Here is a 16,327-nt window from a genome sequence, read left to right on the forward strand (position 1 = left end):
GACAAGAGGAGTGCAGAAAGAAGCAACAGAGGTGCCTAAAGAGGGAAGAGAGGTGTACAAAGAGGCAAGAGAGGTGCAACAACAGGCAAGGGAGGTGCAGAAAGAAGCAAGAGCAGTGCAGAAAGAAGCAAGAGAAGTGCAGAAAGAAGTAAGAGGAGGAGAAATAGGAAAGAGGAGTGCACAATGAGGCAAGAGGGATGCAGACATTTACAAAAGAGGTGCAGAAAGAAGCAAGAGTAGTGCAGTGCAGAAAGAACCAACAGAGGTGCAAAAAGAGGCAAGAGGGGTGCAAACAGAGGTAGAAGTGGTGCACAAGGAGGCAAGAGGGATATAGAAAGAGGCAGGAGGGGTGCAGAAAGAAGGAAGAGAAGAGCAATAAGAAGCAACAGAGGTGCTGAAAGCGGCAGAAAGGGTGCAGAAAGAGGCAGGAGAAGTGCACGAAGAAGCAACAGATATACAGAAAAAGGCAAGAGAGGTACAGAAACAGGCAGGAAAGGAGTGGAAAGAGGGAACTGGGGTGCAGGACGAGGTAAGAGAGGTGTAGAAAGAGGGAAGAAGGGAGAAGAGAGAGGCAAGAGGGGTGCAAAAAGAAGCAAGTGAGGTACAGAAAGCAGCAACAGAGGTGCAGAAAGAGGCAAGAGAGGTGCAGAATTTAAAAGAGATGAGCAGAACAAGGCAAAAGAAGTGGAGAAAAAGAAAGGCTCAGAAAGAAGCAACAGAAATGCAGAAAGAGGCCAGAGAGGCACAGAAAGATGCAAGCGTGGTTTGCACACCATTAGTACCAATTTAATACCCACATTTAGCAATAAGTTACAGGTGACCAAGATGTGCGTTTGCAGAGTGGCATGGCCTTGGACCGCCTCTCAGCAATCCGACTGTGTGGGGCTTACTGGAGGTACCTGGTGGGCTAGTTGGTTCCCAGGCACCTTCAGGATTCAAGGGGACTTCCGGGCTACTTCTGGCCCCGGGACCTCATCCCGAGGCCTGGCCTCAGCCTTGGGGAACGTGGAGGGAGCCCCAATGCCCCCACGGTTCCAGCCAGCTCCTCGCCTCCTGCGTGAGCCGGCATTTCTTTTGGGCAAGGGGAGCTGCTAACAAGCACCTCGGGCAGCGCAGGGGATGCAGAAGCTCCCCCACGCATTATTTTCAAAGAAGCCTCAGGGAGGTGGTGGTTCCCGGGGCTGCGGGGCCTACGTGGCCCCCTCATACATTTTAAACATTGCACCCGGGACCTGGCCCACCCGGGGGCTCATTAAAATGAAGCGCTGGAGCCTGCACTTCATTTTTATTTTTTTTATGTCCAGTTTTACCGAGTCACAAGATGGCTGCCAACACTTCCTGGTTTGGAGTGTTGGCAACCAATCTGAATTGAAGCTCGTGCTAGGGAGTGTTCGCAAATCCTCCATGGTGATCAGTTATCAATATTTTAATTTTTTTTTATTTCTCAGCAACTACTGAATGGATTTATACCATTTTTTTTTTTTTAAAAGCAAGCTTTCTGGACTAAGACTTACATTTTTGCCAAATTTTGTATAATTCCATTCAGCAGTTCGGGCTGTAGCTTTGTCTAAAGTTTCTATGGAAATAAAAATGGGGAAATACATTTTGGGACCCCCTTTATTCTTGGCCCCTGCTTGACAAGTCACAAAGAAATCTTCAAGACAGGAGCTGACCGGAGTGCCCCATTAGTTTTACAAATTTTGCAAAGATTCGTCACGCGGCAAGAAAGATATTGCCAAAATAAAAAGCAATTTTTGAACAGAAACAAAGTCCTAACTATAACTACCTACTGGTGACCACCAGTAGGTAATATATATATATACACATGCATATATACACAACATATACACGTCTATATATACATATATATACTTATATCTATATACATATACCTATATATACTGTCTAAAAGACATATATAGAATGGACATTACAATACAAAATGGGCAACTACGTGATTAGAAATTGATCAATTAGATACTGGAATAAGAACGCAAGGAATTGATTTTTCTGGGAATTATAAAAATCCAGATTGTTGATCAAGTATAAAAGTAGTGCCTGGTTGTGAAATTTCAATTAAATACCTGTTTTTATATGTGAAACAAAGTATATGCACCAAGTGAACTTGCTCTTTTGTCCATAATGCTTTAGAATTGACATGTTCATAAAAGGCTGCCACTTTGAAAGTGAAATAGAACTGTGAGGTGCTTAATGAAAACATAAGCGATAATTTTTGTCTCTAACTTGTTTAGAGACAAAAATTATCGCCGCACATCGGCGATTTTTATCGCAGATAAACCTTGCTATTAGCAAGGTTTATTGCAAATGCGATAAAAAACGGCAGCAATGCATGAATATCGCTGAAAAGTCAGCGATATTCATGCATTATCGAGCAAATGCTCTTAGCCATGTTATCCACCTCCCATTGGATAACATGGCTAAGAACTGCTCAGGGCAGGTGTTAGCTTTTGGAGATATTCGCGCTTAGCGCGAATATCTCCAAAAGTTGGTAATAGGAGATAGCGATGTTAGGGACTGTTTCCAGTCGCTAACATCTTGGCATGCCCACTTTGCATGTCATTAGTGATAAATATCACTGACATGCAAAGCGGGGCCCAAGATGGTCGCTATCCCCTACTAGCTGTCGCTAACTGGTGTTAGCGACAGCTTGGTAATAGGGAGATAATTTTATCTCCGCTTTCTTGGCTTTTAAAGCCAAAAAAGCGGAGATAAACCCCCTTGATAATATGCCCCATAGTACTTCTTTAATGTCTTTTGTTGAAATGGCTATTTAATGTGAAAGAAATGGCGCGGTGGCATCGTGAGCAAGGCAGCGTGAGACTGGCAAAATGCGTAGATCTGATTGTTATGAAAAATTTAAAAAACGAGTGGGCAATACCTCTTGGAGTGCTGGATGATTATTATTGAATGCGGTAATCTCATGGAAATATTTAGAAACGTGGCGGACGTTTTGTGACCAGCACCACCGACCTCTGGGAGCACGCCAGTGTAATCGCCAATCGGAATCATTTCATGAAGGCGTGCCCCCGTTACTCTGTGCTGGAACGCTGCCAGAAGCAGAGAGGAGTGTGAAGACCTCGAGAAGGAACCCAGAGCCAGTGACAGGAGTATCTCGGAGACGTGGTCTAAACACTCACGGCACACTCCGGTAAGCTGTGCAAGTGAGGGATGCGCTGCTACATGTATGATGGCGGCAGCGTGTTCGGCAGAGAACGCCTTAATATATATGTATTTTGTCCAATTTAACGGATTATGAAAGTGTAGGCAGACAGAGATTGCCTTGCAACATGGTTTGACCCACAAAGGGGATTTAAAGGCCGTTAATAACGTGCCAGAACCCAATGGTAAATATTTGGACACCTGAAAAAGATGCGAAAGGGGAAGTGATCGATTAGTAAACCGGGACACGTTGCCACGGTTATGAGGGCGGCAGCGTGTTCGGTAATAAACTCCTCAATGCACATGTATCTTGCCGATTTAAATGATGAGAAAAGCATAGGTAGATCAATATTTATATTGATATGAAACAATGTTCGACCCATAAAAGGGCTCCAGAGGCCAACACGAATGTGCTGTGAGATACTGCCTGATTTATTAAAGAGCTTAAGAGACCACTGAGCATACGAAATAAGACACCAGTGGAGGTAAATGGAGGAGATAGTACTCAGGTTTTTAGACAGGGTGATAAAAAACGAGGGGAGCTTTAGTTGGAAAAACATAGGAAAATAGCGTTCATACTACAATAGCTCACCCTGATAGATATTACGCATTCTTACAATTTTCTATTGTTTATTCCCCCACTATGAATACAACAGGCACAAGCAATCAAATACTCAGGGACAATACAGAACATTGAGACACCAACGAGTGATCTTATCAGGTGAGAAAATGCACACATAGTATTAGTGACTAGGTTGACAAAACTATATGTAATGCGTGCTCTAATAACATTGGCCCTTTGTATACACCAGCTACCTTTGCAGAATAAGGGGCGTGCAGAAACGTAACACCTATGAAAAAAAGAGCGATGAGGCGATACGAATAAAAGCAGAGAGATATCACAGTTTCAGGTATCTAGAAGGTTTATACCACATAAAAAAGCGGTCACATAAATACAGATAGCAGCCACTAATAGTGATCATCTTTTATCAACAGGCTGAGTCTTGATTTTAATATATTGAACTAGACCAAGGAGAAAATCAGCTACCAAAGAGGTATTTGTGTGCTATGAATACTAATATAATTTATGAAGGAACATATGGCCAAGCAAAGAGAAGTCTATCTATGATTAATATAGAGGCCCAGTACCGAAATATGCGCTCACAAGGCTCTTTACGTGAGCGAATAGACAATGGATTCAATAAGAACCAGTTGAATGGATGAATCAATAAGTACCTATAGAAGTCCTTTCAATACTAAGAAATTAAAGGGCATAATTATAGAAGTATATGGCTAACAGCTACCTATTGACAACTAATATCCGTCATGTTCTACAATTCCTAGTGTAATAACCACCTCGGAAGGTCAGAACGTGCAAAAGAGTGAAAAAAAAGGATTCTAACCATTGTGCGATTGCACAGGTGAGTTACTTTATGTATGACAACAATAAATGGATTACATGTGGACATGAGTGAAGTGAGAGAGGGTGAAACATTTGTAAATGGAAAAAAGTAGGGGGCCAACGGAATGGGGGTCCACTGTAGAAAAATGATAGAAGTCAAATGGTTAAGAATGTGATACAGTACACATGACATTTATGGTTCTATACTCACACATATATATGTTGTTTGAAAAAAGATCATGAACACTATGAGTATGTAAATTAATGTATGGTCCCTGTGGAATATGGATGTTTTTAATGGCTCCATGGATGTTTTTAACTTGATCGAAGATATGATCAGGATATAGGGTGTACCTAAAACCTAAATGAGAAGTGCAATGAAAATGTATTAATACATGCTGTATCACTACCAATGGATAAGAGACTGTTTTATCTCTGGAATAGATGATGCTGTCAAAAAAGAGAAGTAAAAGTTTTATGGTCCTGAAGAAGGTGGTTGTAGACCTTTAACACCGCCGAAACGCATTGACGCTTTGATATCAGTTAAATCTGGAGGGGTCAACATTAGTGAGGGCATTGGGAATTAAATACAACTCAACGTTGCACCACAAGATTCTTGATTAACAACCACAAGACATATTTGATTGTCCTCTCATTTGTTCTTCTCAAACATTATTGTATCAACTCCTAACTATAGTTTATATTGTTTTTTATTTGTATATTTATTGTACATTCAGTGGAATGTGTTTTAAAACTTTTTTAAATTTTGTAATAAACAGACAGCTGCTCATATAATTGCTTGTGTTAATATATAGTTCTTTCCTTTGCAAATGTTTCATTAATGCTTGTGGTGGTTTCCAATATTGAATGGGTGAATATTTAGAGGTTGAGTGTGTGTCTTGACAAATAGACAACCATACGGGAAAAAATCAGTTTTTACATTTAGTAACCTGGCGCTCTATTCCCTCTTGGTTATAAGATAGCCCCTCTCATTTGTTTGAGATTACATCAAGTGAGGGAAGCAACAGGAGTCGGCTGGAAAGTGGCGATATCTCAGAACACATTATTCGAGATTGAAAAAAGTTACTGTTTCAGAGAGAAGGAAGACACTGGGCTCTAGTATGTGTGACGAGGAGTGTGTGGACATGCAACAGGAAGCTTTAAAACTCTGTGAAGAAACTGCTCTACTGGTGCTGAGGGACAGAGGTATCTCAGCTCCTACAGGCATTAATGAACTGGGAAAACAATTGCAAGACTATGAAAAATGTAAAAAGAGGGAGCTGTTACGATGGTGGGAAGTGGCATCTTTGCACCAGTATCTACAAGTAACGATCACCCCTACATATGAAAATCTTCAATCTGAAATGCTGTGTGAATGGGAGGTAAATAGTACTTCCATTTCTACAAATATGATCCGCATTTTAATAAAATACGCAGAACAAGAAAGACAGGAAGTGGCAACCCAGATAAAGGAATTAAATGACAAAAGTGGAGATCAAGCCAAAGTGAGTAAATTCAGAAGTGAAATGAAAATAAGGCTGGAAAAATATGAAAAACGCATAAAAGACTACTAAATTCCTTCATGATCGTCTGGATTACGAATCAGGGCATATTTACACGTTCGCCAAAAAATGTGATTCTGTGAGGAGACAAAAGATACAGAGTGATATTGTTGAACAACAAGCAGCTTTACAGAGCGACATAAGCTCAGATACGGGCTCAGAACAAGAGCAGGAAGAACAAAGAGGAGGCCGTTTGATGCATGGAATGGGTTAAAACACAATCATAAGATTTTGGAATTAATTAAGTGGTGCCTGACAAAGAATATATTTTTATTTGGAGAGGAATTGTTCCAGCAGGAGCAAGGAACGGTGATGGCCACCTGCTTCAACACCAGATATGCTAATTTACATCTTGGCTGGTGGGAGGAGCAGGTGCTCGGCAGCCCTCCCCTAGAACAGTGGTCAGAACAGATACTACTATTCAAGGTTCATAGATGATGTTTTCATACTGTGGCAGGGCACGGAAACGGACATAGAACTATTCATCAGGGACCTCCTCCTTGATGGAATGGAACCTGCATCCCCCCAGCCCCCCCACCCCTAGCGCCTTGAGACCCTTACGGGTGAGTAGTCGCGCTTTAACAAACTCCTGATTGATTGATTGATCTTAACCAAAACACCCTTAATCTTAAGTTTGTGGGGCAGTATAGTAGAACCTCCATAGACTTCTTAGATATTAGGATAAGACCAGTGGGAGACAAACTAGAGACTACCATTTTCATAAAACTGACAGCTGGCAATACTATTCTCCACATGCGCAGCTCCCACCATGCACCTCTGATTAGGAGTCTACCTTTTGGGGAATTTTACAGGGCACAGAGAGCTTGTAGTGACCCAGATGAATACTGCAGAATAGAACAGGACATGATTAGCAGGTTCATTCAGAGAGGCTATCCACCAGGCGTTATAAATGGAGAAGCTACTAAAGCCAGGAATTTAGAGAGACAGAAGGTGTTATTCGAACCATCCAGAACCCAACAGAGGAAAAGTAAAAAACAGCAAAAGGGACTGGAAAATCACAGGTTTATAACAACTTTTGACATTAAACATAAAGAGATTAGGTCCATTTTAAATAAACATTGGCATATGGTAAGGGATGATCTAATATTGGGCACTAAAGTGACTAAACACTCGGACATAACGTATAGTAAGTCTAAATCATTAAAAGATTTGATTGTGAAGAGTGAATATAAGGAAAGGAGGGGGGGTGGCCTCACATGGCCACAACAGAAAATGGGTTTTAAAAGTGTTTTAAATGTAAGGAGGGCCAACATGAAATGAACCACACACATTTTAGGAATTTATTTTAACAAAACCATTACGATTAAGGGCTTTTTAACTTGCAGATCAAGTTTTGTGGTCTACTTGTTGCAATGTCCCTTCTTAAACATCTATATAGGAAGCACTACTCTGCCTGCCTGTGTATAAAAGAATGTTGCAGCATTGAGAGCTGTTATCAATCAGGATAGGACTTATCCGATTGCCAGACATTTCAAAACCCATCATCAAAGTAATCCCTCAAGCTTGCAGTATAGCTGCATAGCGAAAATCCACAGAAAAAGAAGAGAATAGGATAGAGTGAAAGAACTCAGAAAGTTAGAAACATATTTCATATTAAAGTTCAATAGCAATGAACCTCATAGGCTGAATGTAGATGAGGACTTGTATACCTGCCTATATAAAAATGGATGACAAAATTAAGAGAATGATGATGAACCTGCACATTGTGGAACCATTTGTTTTTAAAATTATTATTGTAAAGACGAAATACAAAGGACATTGCCACATGCAACTGATGAAAAACATTTTTTGACGTAGTTTTTTAAAATATTTATTAAGATACAGTACAGATTGGAAGTCAAGTTGATAAGGATGTAAGTGGTCATCCTCTAAACTGAAATGTTTTTTTCTAGGAATGCATTATGAAATATATGAGGTATTATTGTTGGTGTAACAGAAATATACTGATATGCACTGGCACTGTAGACCTGATAGAAAAAAGAAATAAGAGAGACCTCTTCTTAGGGAAATTATTTGGTATTTTTTTAAGTGTATTATGAAGTATACGAGGTGACATATTACATCATTCATGACATGGTCATTGACATCACTGATTCCATCACAGATGAATTCTCAAATGACATCACTGATGACATCATCCACTTACTGTTGTTTTCTGTAAACTTTAAATGTGTTTTATATATATATATACTCTGATATATATATGAGGAACTTGAAAAATTTGACCAGACTGATGAAAAAACTAAACTAACAAGTGAAATGACGGCAAGGCTAACAAAAGAAGAGACAAAGATCATGGAACGTAAAACCTACAAATTTCAAAGAGACCATAAGGATTACGATCTAGGCCCGATCTTTACCTTTGCCCTTCGAATTACTGCCAAAAAAACTCAGCTTCATCAAAGGAGAGCACAACAAAACAAGGACCCCACTGAAACATCAATGTCTGATATGAGCTCATTTGGTGGAAGCGACTCTGAGTCAGAAATTAGGAATCAAGAGGCAACTGACAAACTAGTCAAACCCTCTCCCGGTGAAGAAATACGTTTTTTGTGCCACGAGCGCATGCAAACGCTGCGACCAAGGATACAAAGAGATTACAATGTAAACTCAGTAACATCAAGAGGTGGCAGAGGCTCAGGTCGAGGAAGAGGCACGCAGTTTCAGAGCAAAAAAGGCAAAGGCAAGTGGGTAACCAACAATCAGCAGTAATTGCCAGTACCAACCAAACCATTATCAACCTAACAGATATTGCCTTGTCCCAAGAGGATAAAAAGAAAAGAGGAAGAAAACATCTTAAAACTGGGCCTTTCCTATGCTCCATTGAACAATTTTGATTATGCTACAACCAGACTAGATGTTTACAAAGCAATCCGTAAGTTAAAACTTCGTAAACACTTTATGCTAAACAGCAAAAAGACAATGCCTGACACAAATGCAAGTCATGAGGAAACAAGAACTTCCGAAATGACACATTTCGGCGAATTGCTTGACCTATGGGAAATTGAAGGTGCTGGATACCCGGCACCACATGGAAATGACAATGCAATAATAGTGGGGGAACAAAACACAATTCAATTTCCAGATATCACACCCTTTAAGCCAGTGTCAACATTCAATTCTATCATGCCTCGTGATACAGTGGATGTATTCCATGATAATGTAATGCATCAACTCAAACAGCTTCAAAAAAAGATACAAAATCAAAAACTTAGATATTACAAACAAACTCATCAATATGAGGCCCTTACTACAAAATGGAGTCAAAAGAAAGATCTGATAATCAGGGCCATTGATAATGGAGGAAGCATTGTACTGTTAACCCGTTTGAACTACGACAAAGAGGCATATTTGCAATTGAATGATAGGCAGTGCTACGAAACGGACTTCAGCAACAACCATGAAGTCGGCACACAAAGAGTATCTGTCTAAATTATCAAAATGGCGCGCCAAGAAAATCCTCACAGAAAATTAATTTAAATATTTGAAAAATGAAAATCCAATTACGCCCACAATATACTTTATCCCTAAAGTTCACAAAAACAAGGACACACTGCCTGGCAGGCATATAATATCAGCCAGAGTGTGCATGATAGAAAAGACATCTGTCTATATTGACTATTTTTTGCAACCCTATGTCAAAGTACTTGAATCCTATGCACAGGACACAGGAGATTTCTTATGGAAGGTAGAACAAATAACTTAGGAAGAAGGCCTTTGGATGCTAACGTTGGATGTCTCTGCATTGTATACAAGTATCAAGCATGAGGACGGCTTGAAGGCAGTCAGATACTACCTCTCACGAAGATCAGAACTTCACAAAGAACATAACAAGACAATTGTTCAAATGTTAGTTCATTGTTTAACCAACACTTTTTTCATGTACAACAACTTACTATATCACCAACTACAAGGTGTGGAAATGGGGGCCAGTTTTTCACCAAGCTATGCCTGTCTTCACATGGCCAGCTAGGGCCAAACTGGTCCTCAAAGTCAAGTACAAGAAAATATGGGAGTTCACCATTTTAAAATGGTTGCGATACATCGATGACCTCTTTGTGGTGTGGAGGGGGACAAGGGAACAAGCTGAGGAGTTTGTACAGGAGTTTAACAATAATATGCTCAACCTGCAAATTACTGCCAACATGAGTCAACAATCAGTTCCTTTTAATGACACAGAGGTCTTCATTAATAACGGTATAATAGAAACCAGACTATACCACAAGAGCACAGCTGGAAATACCATCCTCCATGCCATAAGTGCGCACCCAGCCCATCTAATAACCAGTATCCCCTACAGGGAGATGTTGAGGCTGAGGAGGGTATGTAGTAACATCAATGACCGCAAGCAAGAACAATGTGACAGTAAATTCAGATTCCTTGAGTGGGGATATTCTCAAAAAACTATTGGCGCTGCCATCGCCAAATCCATGACACTAGACAGACAGCCTTGTCAATACCAGTCCTGAAAAAATCGAAAAAACCTTGTGGTTGCAGACAAACAGGGGTTTTTATAGATGCAAGACATGCAAATCATGTACTCATGGCATCAATAATAAAGTATACTGTGATGCATTTAGCCAGAAGGAACCCAAGATTAACAAAGTATTAACATGTAAGACTGAATTCGTTGTACATATTCTTGCCTGCCCATGTGGATTGAAATATGTGGGCAGTACCAAAATGGCTGTACATAAGCGCATTCTACAACATCTCAGGGCCATAGCTAACCATGACAACACCTACCCACTAGCTAGGCACTTTACAGAGAAGCAAAACTGTGACAATCCAGGCTTGAAAAACGTTGTCATTAATGCTGTAAGTGCCAGCCGAAGGGGCGGGAATAGGGAGTCTAAGCTGCGACAATTGGAAACCCGTTACATTCTTCAGCTTGACTCTAAGAGCCCAGGAGGCCTAAACATCACGGAAGATCTACATACATGTCTATCTTAAACCCCAGCTAAGTACATCCAATCACATTCTCTAGTTCCCCTTCAAGCCAAGCAAGCCATGCTGTAATGTCTGTAGCAACAATGATGTAACAGTTTGCGAGTTCTATTCAAGTGAGTAGAGTGATGCGGATGTATAACTCACCACTTGTGCCATATGTACAACAAGTTAACTTGCAAGCCACTCGTAAACATATTGCTTTATTTGTAAATTCTACTAATTTTTTACTTACTTTGAGGTATTAGACTTACACAACCTTCAGTCGCAGCAGGATGTAACAATAACACTTCTTTACAGTCTAGAAACAAGTGATGTATTTAATACAATTAGACTGAAGTGTATTCAATGGATGTTGAATTGGTCCCGGTTTTTAATACCAACTTTATTGACACTTAGCACTTTTTGCACAGTACTGACTATTGCCTATAGTAGACTACCGCTACATACATCAAATATTCAGCCAACTTAAATGTATGCTAGTCCACTTTGGATGATCAGGTTTATTCAGTATTTGGATGATCCACAAACCTGTGCCAGGGATTTATCCCACAATAGATATAGCTATAAATCTCATAGAGGATCAATAGCTAAGATACAGGAGGGAAGAGCTGATGTCGGTCATGGATAGGAAGATGAATCCGGCTGAAGAAGCTACCCATGTAGTAGGGTACTTTACCTACAATTGCGGGGGAACACTATATTGGCACTGTTTTGGTCTCCTACATTGTCTTATAAACCCTCAAGCTGAATACATAGGCAATGCATAGCCCTGAGGCCCACAGGTGCCGATTAAGATATTTGACTATTAGTCTTTCAGTGAACATGCTCAATTTGCACAATTGCCTTTTTTTGCACTACTGATTATGCAGTTTGTTTTAAATATTATGTTTTATTCTTACATGGTTTTTTATAATAACTGTTTTTTATGATCAAGTATTTTACTGTTATTAGCATATTTATATATTTATGAACATTCATTTGACTACCTCAATGTGAATCATTATATATTTGGGCTATTGAATTAATCAAGAAATTTGGAGGCCTCAATTGCATATCGCAATATGTAAAATAGAAGTATTTTTTCTACCTCTATAACCAGTACTGTCACGTGATGCAAGTTTAACTTTTGCACTGTCACTTTAAAAACTGTAGCTTGCCTAAAACACATTGTCATGTGAACAAGCCAAGGAGGTGAAACGTCATGGAGCTATTTGCAACAACAAATAAAAATTCTGCACAAAACTTTGGTCTGTGTCTACATTGCTGCGGTGGGGACAGGACTGCCTTCGCCGACGCTGTGGAATTAGCGATATGTATATATATATATATATTACCGAACAAGAAAAAGAGCGTTCTCGTTCCAATGACATTGAAAATATATCTTTAGCTCTACCGTCGAGATACGCTAAATCTTTGTTGACTTTACATCATTTGGCCTCTGACAATGCAACATCTCCCAATATAAACTCTACTCAGGAAGAATTAAGAGCAGCATCGTTTCCACAAGTAGGGGCCAACACCAGCCCTTTCAAACCTTAGTCAAAATTCAATCCCACGGAGGAGCTACGCGGGCATCCAAGATGGTCGCGTGAGCAGAGAGCTCCCGAGACCCGCGCCGTCCTTCTTTATCTATCCTACAATTATCCTGATCATTTCGACGGGCTTTTGAAGTGCTACTCTCACTGATGCTGACGATCCTTTTTTGGTCGAAATTGGACCTCGGGGACCATTTTTCTGTCGTCTTCAACTTTCTGGCCTGCAACCGGGGTCTCGGCTGCCTACTATGGCCGAGCTGTAATGCAACAACAACGGCTGCCTGGCATCTGGCCCACCGGTGGTGTACCACTTTCACTTTCGGTATCCGGCCTCATTGTCTCTGTCTCCTCCTACTCTGTCTTCGCCTGCTACCCTCACAGTGCACACTTTCCATCCTTGGGCTGGCGAGGAGGCCTGCAGTATTCCCTCTTCGAACTACACTTCGGAGTTTCTGGATTTTTCTCCGTCCCGCTGCCCCTTTTGGGTTCTCGGCCGCCGCTGACTGCAACATGGCGACGAAACCTGAGGCCGAAAAACGCAGGAAGACTGTATCCCGGGGGGGGTCGATCCAGTCCAATATGATCGAACGCTACACCCAGCCGAGAGGCTCCCCCGGTGTCACCAGCGTGGGCGCTGAAGGACCTCAAATGGACATGTCGTCTTCTTCTGAAGTATCGCTTCAAGACCTATTGGCTGCCATCTCTGGACTTAAGGCCGATATGAGTCAGCAATACGAAGCCATCGTGTCCAAGATAGACACGGTGGCTGTGGATGTTACTCTTATTCGAGCCGATCTAGCCAAAACGAACGAGAGGGTGAAGGCACTAGACCTGAAGGCGTCGAGCCTGGTGACGGACATGGCGGAGGCGCAATCTGAGATTGGGAATCTGCGTTCCTCGCATGATCTGCTGCTTAAACGTATGGAGGACTACGACAACAGGGCCAGGCGGAACAACATACGCCTAGTTGGAGTGCCGGAAAGTGATGGTGCTGCCTCAATCGATTTATTGGTCGAAGAACTTATCGTTGCTAAACTTGCTCCGGTTGGACTCAGTAAGTTCTTTGCCGTAGAGCGTGCCTATCGTTTTCCAGGAGGACAAGTGAAACCAGGAGGCCCGCTGAGGCCTATCATTGCAAGGCTATTTCACTATCGAGATAGAGACGCTATCCTGCAGGCCGCCCGTAAACACGGCCCGTTGAAATATGACAATAACTCTATCTCCATCTATCCTGATTTCACTCCCCAAGTGCAACGACAACGATCTGGGTTTCTCGGAGTGAAGCGTCGCCTAAGAGACCGGGGACTGAAGTATGCCATGTTGTTTCCAGCCCGACTGCGGATTGAGTTTAGAGAACGTGCCTACTTTTTTGATCAGCCGGGGCGTGCTGCCGACTGGTTGGACTCGTTGCCGACAGATGACTCTGAGAGCGGTGGCCCTGGTGGTGCGGAAGGTGGTGCAACGGCCCAGGAGTAATATGGGCCCCGGGAGGTCCGGATTGAGACTACGTACTGTACAGAGTAAATTAACTGTGTGCTCTATGTTTATGCCCGTGGCGGTGCGGGAACAGGTGATTTCTCCCTTCCTCCTCGGGGGGTTCTTTGTGTAGATCAGATGGGGCGACAGGCACACTGCAGTTGGGGGTGGCTTTTTAGTCAGCAGGGGTGCAGGGAGGGGGGTGTTGTAACGGGTTTCTGTTTGGGGGCTGGTTCCTGGGGACTTGGTTGTGTTTCGTTTTGTTTGTTATGTTTCATTTTTCATGGTATTTCACTGATTGCAATTATTCCGAACTTGGGGTTGTGGAGGGGGGTTGGGGTGGACTGCCTTTGCCGCGATGGGGGGGGGTGAAATGCGGGTTCTTTCTTGGAACGTCAACGGGTTGGGTGACAGGATCAAGCGGGGCATTGTGATACAATTTTTGAGGCGCCATGCCCCTGATGTTGTGTTCCTTCAGGAGACCCACTTAATCGAAAATGCTTGTAAGGCCCTCGATCGCCGGGGCTACCGCCTTGTCGCACATGCTGGTTTCACCTCTGGGTCCCGGGGAGTGGGTATCATGGTGAAGTCCTCCCTAGCTCTTGCTATTGACGAGGTTATACTTGACGACCGCGGGCGGTATGCTGCTGTCTCCGGGAGGTCGGAGGGTAAACAGATTGGGCTGGTTGTTGTTTATATTCCCCCGGGGCTGCAGGCTACCACCTATGCTGATCTTGGCAGGACTCTTCTTGGCCTTCCTGATGGATTGTTAATCTTGGGCGGGGACTTCAACTCTGTTATGTCTGGTGAATGTGATCGGCTTCCCCCTAGAGTCCTGCTGCCGTCCCAGATGTGGCTCAATGAGATGGCTGATACTTTTGGCCTGGTGGATGTTTGGCGCTCACTACACCCTTCACTCCTGCAGTATACTTTTCACTCTGGTGCGCATGGCAGCCTCTCTCGTATCGATTATTTCTTTATGTTAGCTTCCACTCTGTCCACTGTCCGGGAGGTACGACATCTTCCCCGGGGTATCTCGGACCATTCCCCCTTGATGATTAAGATTTCTGTGGGTGGTCTACTTGGTAACAGGATCCCCCCGGTCCCTTCCTGGCATTTCCGAAGCCCCCGGCTCCGCTTAGATTTGGTGAAGGCAATTGATTGTTACTTTGATGAGAATGTGGGCTCGGTCACCTCCCCTACTGTTCTTTGGGAGGCCTTCAAGACGGTTATCAGGGGTTCCGCTCTATCACTCATTGCTGCTGAGCGTAGGGTAAAGAGGGAGGCTGTTCTGGCTCTTGAAACCGAGATCACTGCGCTTGAAAGTGAGTTGGGTGGGGATGACACGCCTGCATTGTTGCACACTTTGGAACTAAAACAAGCTGACTACAAAGCTTGTGTCACTGATGCTGCTAAGTTGTTGCGAGCGAATCAACTAGGCCGACTGTATGATGTGGGTGACAAAGCTAGCAAGCTCCTGGCATGGCTGGATAAGGCTGAACGAGCGAGTCGTGTTGTGCCTGTCATTGTTCGCGAATCCGGTGAGAGTGTCTCCGACCCTGGTGAAATTGTTGATTGCTTTGTGGACCACTTCCGGAAGGTTTATACGCCTGTTAGTGATCGAGATGAGGCTGATTCCAGGCTGCTACTGCGAGATATAGCCCTGCCTACTGTTTCGGATGAAGATGGTCTTGTCCTGGAGGCCCCTTTTACCGTTGATGAGATTGCCCTTGCTATCCAATCTTTACGCTCGGGGAAGGCGATGGGCCCAAATGGGTTGCCCATTGAACTTTACAAACTTTGTCCGGACAAGATGGCCGCCCATCTGCGCAACATGTTTCTCGAGGCGGTTGAGGCTGGAAGCCTCCCCCTCGAGCAGCACCTAGCTACCATAGTGGTCATCTATAAGGATGGCAAGCCTCGTGACCGCTGCACCTCCTACCGCCCCATCTCTCTGCTGAACGCGGAACCCAAAATCCTGGCCATGGTTCTGGCCAATCGGTTGCTGAAGGTGATTTGCGACTTGATCCATCCGGATCAATCCGGTTTCATCCCACATAGGAACACGGCCCTTAACTTGCGTAGGCTCCACAGTGTTCTCGCGAGGGCTCCAATTCTCGCCGAGCCGGCAGTGGTCGCCTCCTTGGACGCCACTATGGCTTTCAACACTATCGAATGGCCCTATCTCTGGGCGGCTCTCG

Source organism: Lissotriton vulgaris, chromosome 5, assembly GCF_964263255.1.
Source record: "Lissotriton vulgaris chromosome 5, aLisVul1.2, whole genome shotgun sequence".
Classification (NCBI taxonomy): Eukaryota; Metazoa; Chordata; class Amphibia; order Caudata; family Salamandridae; genus Lissotriton; species Lissotriton vulgaris.